Genomic DNA, 13,103 nt, shown 5'->3' on the forward strand with positions numbered 1-13,103 from the left:
AGGACTATGCTGCCTAAAAAGTGAACAAGCTGACTCTGTGAGTATTTACTCTGGGGCCGTTGTCTTGTACGATGCTTTCCATAAAGCCCTGCTTGTATTAGCCTCAAAAGAATGCAGCTTGCCTGGGGCCAGGGCCTCCACAACACACCCATGAAAATCAGCAATGCAGCAGAGTGCACAATAGCAATCTACACCGCAATACAAGGGCTCCTTGATAGGATAAGCAGCATCTTAGGTCCAGGACATCATGAGATTAAGGATAAAATAGAATTTCTACTGGAAAAAACACATTATCTTATAAAGTGTCTCTGTCCCTGCTAACATTTTTCGGCACCCAGTATATTTTCATTTTGAAACACTAAACATTACAGTACTTTAATTTTTACTAAATTAAATTAGCTCTTTGCATGTAAGTTTTACCACCCTTTTTGCTTTTCTAAAGGATTTGGTTACTCAAACAGACAAAAGATCCAGCAAAATTTACAAAAACCTTTGGAATCTGTGTATGAATAGGGTACTTTGCAAACATTTTTCTAGTTCTAGAGTGACTTCTGTAAGCATTTTAATGAATGTTTCTCAGCTCCTGTTTGGGTCCTCTTCTCTTCGGACCTTGACACTACTCTTCTTGTAATGTCTCTTTGATTTCAGTCTCCTTTCTCAGTCCATCTATTTGTACTGATTTTTCTCAAATTTAGTCTTTGATATGTGCCCACCAGGCTCTCTCATGGTCCCATTTCAGTTGCTTTCTACCTTCTCCAGTTACCAACTACCTTATTTTGTCCCAACAAGTTCTGTTCTGGCGTCATTCCCTACAGTGATCTGCCCGAGTACCCCTGAGAATCACTGTCACATTCAACTTCCTTTTCAAAATACCAGCTCTTGATGTCAAGAATGTGGAACAGCAGATAGTCTCGTTCATTATCAGTGAGAATACAAAATAGTATAGCCCCATTGGAAAACAGCTTGGCAGTGTCTAACAGAACTAACCATGTTCTTACCATATGACCCAGGAGCCCTAATTCTTAGTATTTACCTAAATGAGTTGGAAACTATACTTACAAAAAATCTACACATGGATCTATAGCACTTTTATTCATAATTACTAAAAGATTCTCTTCAATTAATGGCTGAATAAACAAATGGCGGTTCAATGGATAGATCATTATAATAAAAAGAAGCACACTATCAAGCCATGAGAATATATAAAGGAATATTAAATATGTCTTGCTGACTGAAAGACCCAGTCTTCAAAGACTGAATGCTATATTACTTTCTAGAAAAAGAAAAACCATGAAGATAGTAAAATGATTGGTGGTCGCAAAGGTTAAGTGGGAAGGAGGGGTGAAGGTCAAGTACAGAGGATTTTTAGGGCAATAAAATTACTCTAGAAAATAGGCTTTACTGAGGATCCTAGACACCTGGAAGGAGGTAGGTTAATATCTTCCAGTCTTTAGGGGAGTAACAGATAGTTGTACTAGGATCAGGTTAGGGGCTACTTGCGGAAATCAATGTCTTCAGGAGCTTGAGTCAGAAAGCCTAGTATTTTGACACAAAGCAGAGGTGATAACCTCTTAATGACAGGATATTCTTATTTTGAGGGCAAGATGCTCCAGAATGTAGAGTGACAGCCATATCCTGGGAACAAGGAAGGGACAGGAATTATGCAAGATGAAGTCACTGATAGTGACAACCTGCTATCGATGCATGCCATTTTACATGTGTCTAAACCCTTAGAATTTAAACCACCAAGAGTGAAACCCAAGATAATCTACGGACTAGGGGTACAATGTGCATCAGTATAGTTCATCATTTGTAACAAATGTTCCACTATGCTGTGATATGCTGATGGTGGAGGAGTTTAGGGGAGTGGGATATGAAAGCATATGGGCACTTTCCACTCAATTTAGCTCTGAACCAAAAGCTGCTCTTAAAATCTAAGTCTGTGAATTAACACTGTTTTAACAAATTTGGATCAACACAGGAAAAGTCTGCCTATGCTTATGGAACCTCTGCTCTCTACTAAGCACTAAGTGCTGGTCAACATATGCCTGATCACCTCTTTTTCACTTTGCTTTTCCTCAACTTGCTAAACTTTGACTTCTCTTGAAGTTTTCTTAACCATATGTCCCTGTCCTGATAAAGCAGTATCATCTGAGAAAAGGAAGGTCAGTAGGTAAGACCTCCATCCATTTCCTTTCTCACCATCCATAAACATGGTATGCATTTCTTCCCACTCTCTGACTCCTGTTTGCATCAAAGAGGGCTTCCTCATTCTGTCCAAGACAACATCTGCACTGCACTCCCTGAATGGTATCAGATAATTAAATATCTCATCCCTAGCTATTCTTTTACCCTATTATTATTTTTCTCTGTTTTTTCCAATATTCCATGGAACATAATGGTCTCCTAGCCTATAATTGTTCCATATGATTTCCTTTGGTTTGATGATACATGTCTTTTAATGCATCTTTATCATGGTTAGTAGCATGAACACTGTGCAAGAGAAAGTGGATTCTACATTTTTCCATGTTTCTAAAATCAGCACATTTTGTGGTATAAGCCCCACTCATTTCCTGTACCCCTCTTTTATTACTGCTTTCTCTGTGGTCCATGACTGAAAAGTTTAAGCCTCTGTCTTTTCTCAGGGAAGAAAACCTCTTTACTTTTCATCTGGTTTTTGTTTAGCCAGCTTTCTTCTAACTCATTCTTCATTTTCACTTAAAATTTGGGTCAACAAGAATAGATTAATCAACAAATGGCTTTCGGGGAGGCAAAGAAGACTATATTTATGGCTGAAAATTAAGTTACATCTTCCTTAAAGTCACTAAAATCTATCCCAGGTGCAATTACAAAAAGGGATAAAAAAATTAAAAACAAGAGAAACTGATTTGCTAAAGAGTAGTTAGAGTTAGCAGTTAGTAAGTAGTTAAATTACTGGTTAATAAGTAGCTATATTTCTGAAAGTTAATTTAAAACAAAGTTAATGTCTAAATTTAAAAAATAAAATATTGAAATATTTAATTGGAAAGCATTTTAGATTTTGGTAATTGAATGAAAAAGAAAAATAGGAGGTAAAACAAACTAGAATACTATGTAATACAGGGCTTCTCGTACTATCCACAACACATAAACAGCTTTTATAAATTAATAAGGAAAACACTATGACTCCAGAAGAAAAAAAAGTGAGAGACTTCTATCTATCTCTCTATCTCTCTATCTCTCTCTATATATATATACTTATTTTTAAAATAAAAATGAGTGACCAAATTTAATATTGGTTACTAAGTGGCTGAGATAGGGGTAATTTTTATTTTTTATTTTATTGCTTTCTGTATTGTATAAATTTCCACAATTAAATTATATTTTACTTCTAAAAATATAAAGTATAAATAAGCTGTTCAGGTCACCCATATTAAAAATGGTTAGAAATTGGAAACAACAAATATCTAAGAATAGTTAAGGTTTAAATTTTTTAAAATGCTTCTCACAAAACATTTCCATTCCAAACTGTGTGAGAGTCTAACCTCTCAGCATGGCTAACAATGTTCATCTCTCCCTTCTGTTTCCATTGACCTCAGCAGCTACTTCTTTCTAGACATATCTCAATCAAATATATATGATAATTTTTTAACTTTCTTCTTTTCTTTTCCAAAAATACTCTTATTTTCTGATACTCACCTGGCGTTATGCACTGATGCAGCACTCTGCATTTGGTCCTTTAATTTGCAGAACCACTTGCCTAGACTTCCATCTCCCCCTTTTGGCCAGCTAGCTTCACCTTTAAGACTTCACCTTTAAGACTTCAAGCATTGTTTCAGTAGCTTTTCCTGACTTCCCCAAGCATATCAGATGCTCTGATGTCCACATTCCTGCAGAATCCAGTGTATTAGTTCAAGTCCAAGACTGACTTGAAGTGGAAGATATTTATTGAAGAAGAAATTTCTGGACCATAATGATCAAAAGGATTGGGAAGAGCAGAGAGGGTCTGGAGACTCTAAAGCAGGTGTACAAACTGTAAGAGGAAAGTGCAAGGAGGGAGGCTAGCTAGGAAGAGTCTCAATCTGCAGTGCAATCTTATGCAGCAATCTTATGAAATCCCCATTGGGGATTTCAGACCACCACAGAGGAGCTTAGCATTTGTAGTGGCCAGGCCTGACCGCCCTGCTACATTCAGCCATTGATGAGAACTGTCCAGAAAGAGTATAGCATCAGTTCAGATGCTATAAGAGATTCTGAGTTTCCTGTAACTGGAGGCTGTCATATAAATTCCCTCTTGTCACAGGTTTTCTCTTGAAACTAAGTGACTCATCAATATGACCGTATAACCCTATAATACCACGCACTGCCCAACACTGTCGCTTACTGTTTTCCCTATTCCATAGTGCCTCAAAAATAATTTTAAAATTTGAGTTATAAATTTTAAAGTACTTATCAATTTTTAACATATAAGATATATGAATAAATGAATACAATAAAAAACAGTAATCTCTTATGTCTTTCCTCCAAAAGTCTTTTCTTTAGCTTTATAGGGATATAATCTATAAGAACACAGGTTTTCTACTCTGATTTCTCCTTGTATTGATTCATCTCACCAACTATTTGGCTGTGCCATTTTTAGCAATGAAAAGTAGAGAAGTAACTGCTATAAGTTCAGAACTTGAACAAAAGAACCAGAATATTATTATTGCTATAAGAAAGATATCAAGCTCCTGCAGACATACACACAGTGGCTACTCTAAGTTTTTATCTCATTTTTCAATGCATTTGATCATCTTGGGAAAGCTCCCCCTTCACAGAGAAAGTAGAAGCCACCCATCACGTGTGATCTTCACATGGTCTCATTGTCTAGCATGCATTTGAAATCTACTTGTATGTGAAGGCAGGAGAACTGTACCACGCACCAAGCGCTGTTGTATACAATTCTCTCTAAGCTCAAAGAAAGATACAGACCTCTCAGAGGTTGCATGGGTGTCCAAGTGAGGTCTTACTTTTAGAGCACAAATATGAAGCCATATTTCTTTGACTCCAAAATACAAGCATGTTATCCCCTTAACATCATTGACACTAGTTTTAACACTCCTATTTGTACCTGAGGAACTCCACTTTAACTGAAAGCAAATCTCTATTCCACCTTTCTAAAAGATTTTTATGTTACCCAGCAGACACTTTTTAGATAATTGTACAGTTTGAAAGCAAAACTGAGTGTGGGTTATAAGACATCATTAAGTAGGCAAGGTAAAAGTTGGAAATTTTTAAGATAAAAGCAATTAAGTATTCTCTCACAATCAGTATCATACTTTTCTAGTCATTATCTCTTTGACTGAGATATGCTTAGAAAGTTTCATAGAATTAAAACTGAATTGATATATCCTTAAAATTTTTGAGGTGATTATCTAGTAGGAAATACATAGAAACCAGCCTCTGTTCTTAGGCAAGCAGTACAAAGTCAATGAAATGGTCATTAGTGTCATTATTAGTTTACATGTATTCATTTTAAGGGTCTCAAATAAATCCCTAGCATAAACACACATCTTGAGTTTGTTACACTTACAGTTATGAACAATGTTAAGATTAATACAATTTCTATCTTATTATTTAGAAAAACTTGATTAATTGTATGAAGGCCTTTTAAGAATGAACTTAACATTCTTCATCCTGTCTCCTCATAGGACTTGTAGTTGTTTGAAATTTTTCTTAGTAAATACTTGCTTTAAAGAGCCATTTCTCACCCTTGGAAGTGTGGAAATAAATCATTTGTATAAACTTGCAACTGCCTGGTGTGATTTTTATGGAAACAACAATGGCAGCTCAACAATGGGCCTCAGGGTGGGAGCACAAACTGTTATAAATACATCACTGATCACGTCAGTGCATTTCCCTTGTCTTCCATACAACTATCTCTGGGGAAATAAAGCCTCCCCTACATGCTCGCTTGAATTCCTGTCATTGTACTCTGTACATCAGTCTTTGCAGTCTCAGGCTTGCAGCCTATGGCTGAGGTTATCATCTAGTGTGTCACATGCAGCCACTAACAGAGAGCTGAAATCAATGGAAAACTTTCTTTCTTAGCACAGGAGATTCGAACAATTCATGAGTTCAGCAATAAATCAGAGTGAACTAAAAACAGCTGAGCAATAGGGCAAATCTTAGCTGGAAAACCAGAGATTTCCAAAGGAAATGATATTAAATATAAACTCTTTCCTATGTGCTGATAACTATTTTTTCAAGTTTCTAAGCCATTGAAAGTGATGACATATCTAGCTTTACAACATGCCAAATGCATCACTTCCTTCCCTGTCTCCTCTAACTCACCCCCTCCCCGAAAAAGGCTGAGGACAGCAAACTACAAAATTATGCTGCAGAACTTAGCCTGGTTTATCATGAGAATTTTCTGGCTTTTAATTTAGATAAAAATGGTTCTATAAAGATGCAAATACACAGTTTCTCTGCAGTACCCCTGAATTTGGTTTCTGTGATGTTTCCAATCTATATGAAGAGTTCCAATACTGGCTTTTAAGGAGAAGACTTACTTTATAATTATTAGTACTCCAGAAATAAGTCAAGATTTGTATCATAGTAAGTCTCTGAGGCAATGATAAATGATGCCAAATAGCAATGAAGCGTCACTGTCTTAGTCCGCTAATTCCAACGTCTGTGTATATCTACGTCTGATTCTAATGATTGCTCTCTCTTTGGACTACGCTTTCTCTTGGCCTTTAATACCTTGCAGTATTTTGTTGAAAAATGAACAAAATGGATCAGATAATAAGAAATGAGAGAAACAGGGTGAAAGTGTGAAATATGACATCAATCTTCTTAGGAGACGGGCTATGTTTAATGTTTGCTGTTGCCAAACCTGCAGGTGCCAGAACCTTCAGGTTTCATGAGTGTCCTTGATTTTACCTCCTGTGTTGAGTTGAAGTTGCCCTAAAGTCTAAGCCTTGCAGCTCTGTCAGCTACAATCCTTTGCCCCATGGGAGCCCAGTTTTTGTAGCTTCTGATCCCCATAAGTAGATGTAACTTATGACCAAGTTTGCTTTTCTTTCTGAGTGTTGTTGTAAAAGTTTGCCCTATGTTCTCAGTTCTATGATCCATCCAAAACAAGTGTTCATTTCCAGTTTGTTCAGTTTTTCCCTGCCCTACAGATAAGGGTGATAATTTCTAAGCTCTTTACAAATCTTGCACCTGGAAATGAGAGGCCCACATATTGCTTTGAAGACCAGTAGGTTTATCAGTTTGTCCAGTCAAAAAGAACACAAGCGATTTCCCAGTTCTGCATCCCCTAGCATCTTCATTTTTTGTTTTGTTGGGTGCAGTTTTTTAAACAGTAAAAATACTCTCTATATTTTTTAAAAAAATAAAAATCAGCTGCATAAAAGCATAAAATGCATATGCACAAAATCAATGAAACCGTACATTGCTAAGATGGAAGGTATCAACAAAGGATGGGAGTACCACATCCCCTACATAGAAGCCAACCCCTTTCAAACACCCACCATTTTTATAGGAAACCCCCCACAACATTCATGTAAGTCATTCAACAGCTACATCCCCTCCAGAACATCACACTTGAAAATTTCCTCACAAATTATCCACCAACTCTTTCCTTTCTTTACCCCAAGGAATTCCAATATTTTACTGCCGATTTTTTATTTGGTTTCACAGCGTAGTAGTTAGGCAATTCATCCTTGCTTCTGGGACTGGCTCCTAAGAAACTTGGGAGTACTAATCTCTTAACATCCAGGTAAAGCCAATGATTTCCTGTTCACTGAAATATGTCTTGGCTCCTTTATTCATGTTGTTTTCACTGCCTGAAAATATTACTGTCTTCACTCTGCTGTTGAAATCCTCTTCATCTTTTAATTAATAATAACATCATGAATCAACTGTCTGTTAAAATTTCTGTCTTTGAACTTCATGTACTCTTTTTAAATTTTTTCATGCATTTATTTTATCTTTAAAATTGATTGCACTTACTATATTGCCTCTTATAAGTGAGCTCTAATTTTCTGCAAGATATAGCATATACACACAGCACCTTAAACACGACAAAATTTTGACAATATATGGATAAAAGGAGGGCAATAATTTTGTGCTGGGAGTTGTGATTTTTTCTAAAGTTCATGGAATTATATAATCTCAGCGTTAACAACAATTATACACATTCAAGGCAACATATTAGACGAATTCTACTAATAATCAGATCTTTATGTTAGATTGGTTTAATATTCAGGGACCAGAATCCTCTAAAACTTTGAGTAATAGACCCTTAAAATACCATTGCTCATCCTCAGGCTCACTGACTGCTTTTTTGTCTAGTTGTACAACCTGGTAAATCTCCCATAAGATTGGCATGTTAGCATCATAAAGATCACTGAGTTTGAAATGTTGAAGATTTCACTTGGCAATCTGTCTCCCAGACTGTTTAATTAAGTGGGCAGTAACACAGACATTTCCATAAACTTCAGTTTAAACTCTGTTAAGTGATCATTTGGCATGAATTTGACCATCTTCAGAGTTAAGGTTTCACTTTCCTGGGATTTTTGAAATTTCTTGTCTTCTTCAAATCTATTTTAACTTAAAAAGATTAGACTGTATTACAGATATCTAGCAAAGTGCTGGTAGTTGTCTTTATAGGATGGAACTTTGTAAAAATAAAGTTTACTTATTTAAAACAAAAAGAGTATTCCATCTGAACTCAGACTAATTGGTGCATTTCTGATCTCTGAAGTCAAGAAACAAATAATGAAACTGATAATGTCCGAGAGAAGGGAGTTAACATAATGAAAGGGAGATTGAGGCTTCCATGAGGAAAGACCAAACACAATTAGATCTCATAAATCAGGTTTAAAGGATGTTGAGGTAAAAATGTATAAGACCTTTAAGTTTTTTAATACAACAAATACTACAGAGTAATTTTAAAATAGTAAAATTTGGAAATACATTTTAAAGTTTGATTGAAATCAAAAGCAGTTCTATCAGGAAGTGCTTCATTATTACAAGAAAAATTAAATGAGGAAAAGAAGAATTTCAGTAAAGCAATAGGCAAGTTCCATGCATTGTAAAGACAGAGATTAGATCCATTAGTATATAAGAAATCTCTGTGGTAATGGATTTATCACTAGACTTTTAACTGTTAGTTTTAACGTTAGTCAACAGGGATACTTAATCTAATGAGATATATAAAATCTAATAGATTCCAGTCTGCCTGTATAACAAAAGTAATTTAGATAAGTCTCTTTCTCAATTACCATGGTCACACAGCCTCATTTTGCTGTTCAGCAAAAATATATGAACAGAGTTCATATATTTTTCAGACAAGTTAAATTTTTTAAAAAACAGCTTTTATAGAAAAATATAATAGTATTTGAGTAGAATGTAAGAACTACCATGTGGGGCATTTGCTTAAGTCACAAATTAATTCCTATTTTAAACTGGCATGGCTATAAATGGTGTACTAACCATCTGTGTCAAAGAAAGAACCCTTATAGTAGAAATAACAACTTATAATATGTTAGGCAGGTTTTTGCATGAGCAGAATACTCGCTGAGCTAATGTTATCTATTAATATAAGGGATATAAAATAAGTTTTTAAATAATTGAATCTGCTTGGGAAAATTTTGCATGATTTAGAAAGTAATAATTGCTTACAGATGCTTTCAATTATTAGAAAAATAACTATGAGTGTCTATTAGCGATTAAAAGCAAAGTGTATGCAATGAACTTTTCAGTTCTTACCTCTGAATCCCTGGACTACTTCTTGAATCCCTTCCCTTTCTTAGCCTCTCTAATTTTCCTCCTTCCTCTTTGAATGTGCCTTCTCTGTCTTCATGTGGAGTAGATTTTATATTCATATCCACACTAATCCTGAATCATAGCATCAACTTAACTGCTGGTAGCTACCAAATGTAGACTTGCATCTGAGATCTTTATCCAGACTTGCAGATTCACACCTCCAATTCTCAACCAGAAATCTCCCAGATACCATAAATTAATCCAAAACTAAAATCGTCAGTTTCCCCAAGATTTCTGGGTTCCTTCTGTTATGGTGTTAAATATGTCAGAACAGCATCAAGATACCTGTTCTCATTTTCCTCAATTTACACACAAAGATCGTATCTTCCACTGAATTATAAATAACCCATTCACTTCTATCAATCCCCCTTCAAATGTCTGAAGTGCAAGTCATTTCCTCTCACTCATTGACTGTGATCCTTTTAACCTAATGGTTCTCTGTGTAAAATAGTTCAACTCCTCACCTTCACATACCTCCAACTCAGTCTCTATTTGGGTATAAATGAAGTTTACTGATAAATTATCTTCTTATGATTTATGCTGTGAGTCATATATTCCCCATGCCTAAAAAGTAAACCACAGTCAACTTAGCTTGGTGCATTAGAATCTCTAGAGTCAGATTTATGATCCTCCCTTCTCAGACTGATTGTTAATGGAAGTTCCTTAGAGACATTTTGAAGTATTATATATCAAACTACTCCATTTTTTCCTGAAATTCCTTTCTTTCTTCCTTTCTTTGCTTTTGCTTTTTTTGAGGGGAGCTGCTGGAAAGCATTTCCTCACCTTTTACCCACTCAGCTCCAGCTCTATTATGCTCTTCTTTGTGACTAAATGAATCTGTTTTATGGTGCTCATATTTGATTTCCCTCTGTTCATCTCTTTTCCAGAACCTAACATACTGCCAGTGGTTCGTTAATAAGTATTTACATGTATCAATGTATGAATACAATAAGAAATGAATAGTTATAATAAGGTAAATATCAACATGGTGTGAACTTCTAAGAACATGAACCTATTCTTAAGAATATTAAGTCTAGAGTGCTACCATAATATCAAAGTATGTCTAGAGAAAAGAATTGCTTTCCTATGTTGAGTGCTGATGATGAGCAACTCCTATAGAATCATTCTCATTTAATTTGCATAGAAATTCTTTACAAGTGGCATCATAGAATGCCTACAATGAACAAAAACAATTTTCATTTATGACTTCATAGAATCTTTCCAACATATTTAGGGAGAAGTTATAATTTTAACAAATATAAAAATGATAACATCTGTTATGGTTTGTGACTGAATATCTCCTCAAAGCCTCAAGCAGTCATGGGGCAGGCTTCTAGAGTTTATGATTGATTCATGGTCCAGTGTTGGAATTATGGGTGTGAGTGCTACACCTGCCCTGGGGTGGATAGTTTGCATACAATGTAAGGGAGTGAAAGAGGCTGCTTGCCACTGTTTCTCTCTTTTGCTCTTGTTGCTTTTGCTGTTTTCTGCCTCCATGAACTGTTGCCCTCTGCCATGTGCCACTCTGCTTTGGAGCCAGCCAAGTATGAACTGAAACTTCCACAAACTGTGAGCTGAATAAACCTTAGCTTCCTTAATTCTGGGTGTCAGGTATTTTGTTTCAGCAACAAGAGAAAATCAACTAAGACAACACCAAAGCTTCAAGAAATTAGATCATGTGCTTCAAGTTAAAATTAATAAATAATACCAACTTAGTACTCTGCTTTCTGGAGTAAATATTCCAGCTATAGTTTGAAATGCAACTTCTCTCTGACTCCATAGATATTTTTAAATGGGCATATTTGCTAGTATTTTAGGATTGCTACAGAAACAAATACTTCCAAAAAAGGATAATTGCAGAGCCTTCAAAATAGCCCATGTCATCACCACTTCTTAAACATACACAATGAAGCATAGGGGGAATTTGCATGTTTTAACATTTGGCAAAACATCAAAGTTTGCTTTTTTAATGTGATGTATCCTTTAATTGGTCATGACAGATTTACTGCTATTGGATGTTCTCCAAAAGTCACTGTGCTTCCTTATTTATTCATTTGTTTTAATCTTAGAGAGAAAGGAATTGAACTTGAATTTATATAATTACAACATTAAAGTTAGGCTCTGTCTAAAAAGAGATTAAAATAAAATCTGCTTTGGCAAACATTAATTATTAGAAAGATTTACTTGGTATTTCTGGTTTTAAGTGTATTTATTGTCCTTTCTGACAGGATGTCAATAAAAGGCAGGCAAAGAAGCCACCAGTGGTCCTAGATATACAGAGTTAAAAAGAGGCTGATCAAAGTATTCGCTTAAGAACATGAAATTAGGGGCCAGGGATATAGCTCAGCAGCATAAGCACCTGCCTGGCAAGCGCAAGGTCCTGAGTTCAATTCCTGGTACCAAAAAAAAAAAAAACAAAACAAAACAGGAAATTAGAGTCAGTAGTCTTGGTCACAGGTCCAACTAAAGTCTGTCACTTGCTTTTTCTCTGGCTGTAGGCACAGATTTACCTTCTCTGAGCCTCAGTATTCTCATCTTTAATGCTGTGAAAATTATATCTACTTTACAGATGTTTTATAAGACTTTAATGAAGCTGACACATGAAGAAATTAAAAGACTGACACATCACTTCCCTTGAAAGATGGTAAATATTTCTGCTATTATTACTTTAATAATAAAACCTATTAAATAAGCCATGGAGAGTGGTGTTTCTCCTATTTTTTCTCCTGTCACTATGTGGGTATACTCTGATAAATTTGATCCAAGGTGAGATACTGGAAGAAATAAAGAAGAGATGAAGCTGTCTTTGTCTTCCATGTTATTACGGAGACATTGATTATCTTTGGGCACTGGTTTAGTCCCCTATAGTTTTCCACCTCAGACAGTGTCTCAAGTGCAGCATTTCTCTCTTAGGTCTCTTGCTTGCCCTCAGCAGGCTCTCTCTTCACTTATTTCATGGTGAGAATATACTCTACCATGAGAGCTATGTCTGTACTAAAACTGGATTCCTGTATTATGGTGTCTTATCTTTGAATATAAAAATACAGAATCGAACCTTTCAGGAGATGTGTATAAAAATTAGTGAACAAATACCCCTTGCTGAAGAGCACTGTTACTGTGATATTCCAGCTACATATAGTTAGCTACAGGTAACCATTAATAAACAGAAGACTATTTGATAATAATATGAAAATTAATTTATTTTAAGTGGTCATAACTAAACATCCCATATTTTTAGGATAGTGAAACTCTGTATGATCTTTTCTTATTTTCTTTACTTTAGTTCTGGGGAGAACAAAAGATACAAT

The sequence above is a fragment of the Chinchilla lanigera genome, unplaced genomic scaffold (genome assembly GCF_000276665.1).
Source record: "Chinchilla lanigera isolate Chin_1 unplaced genomic scaffold, ChiLan1.0 scaffold00003, whole genome shotgun sequence".
Lineage (NCBI taxonomy): Eukaryota > Metazoa > Chordata > Mammalia > Rodentia > Chinchillidae > Chinchilla > Chinchilla lanigera.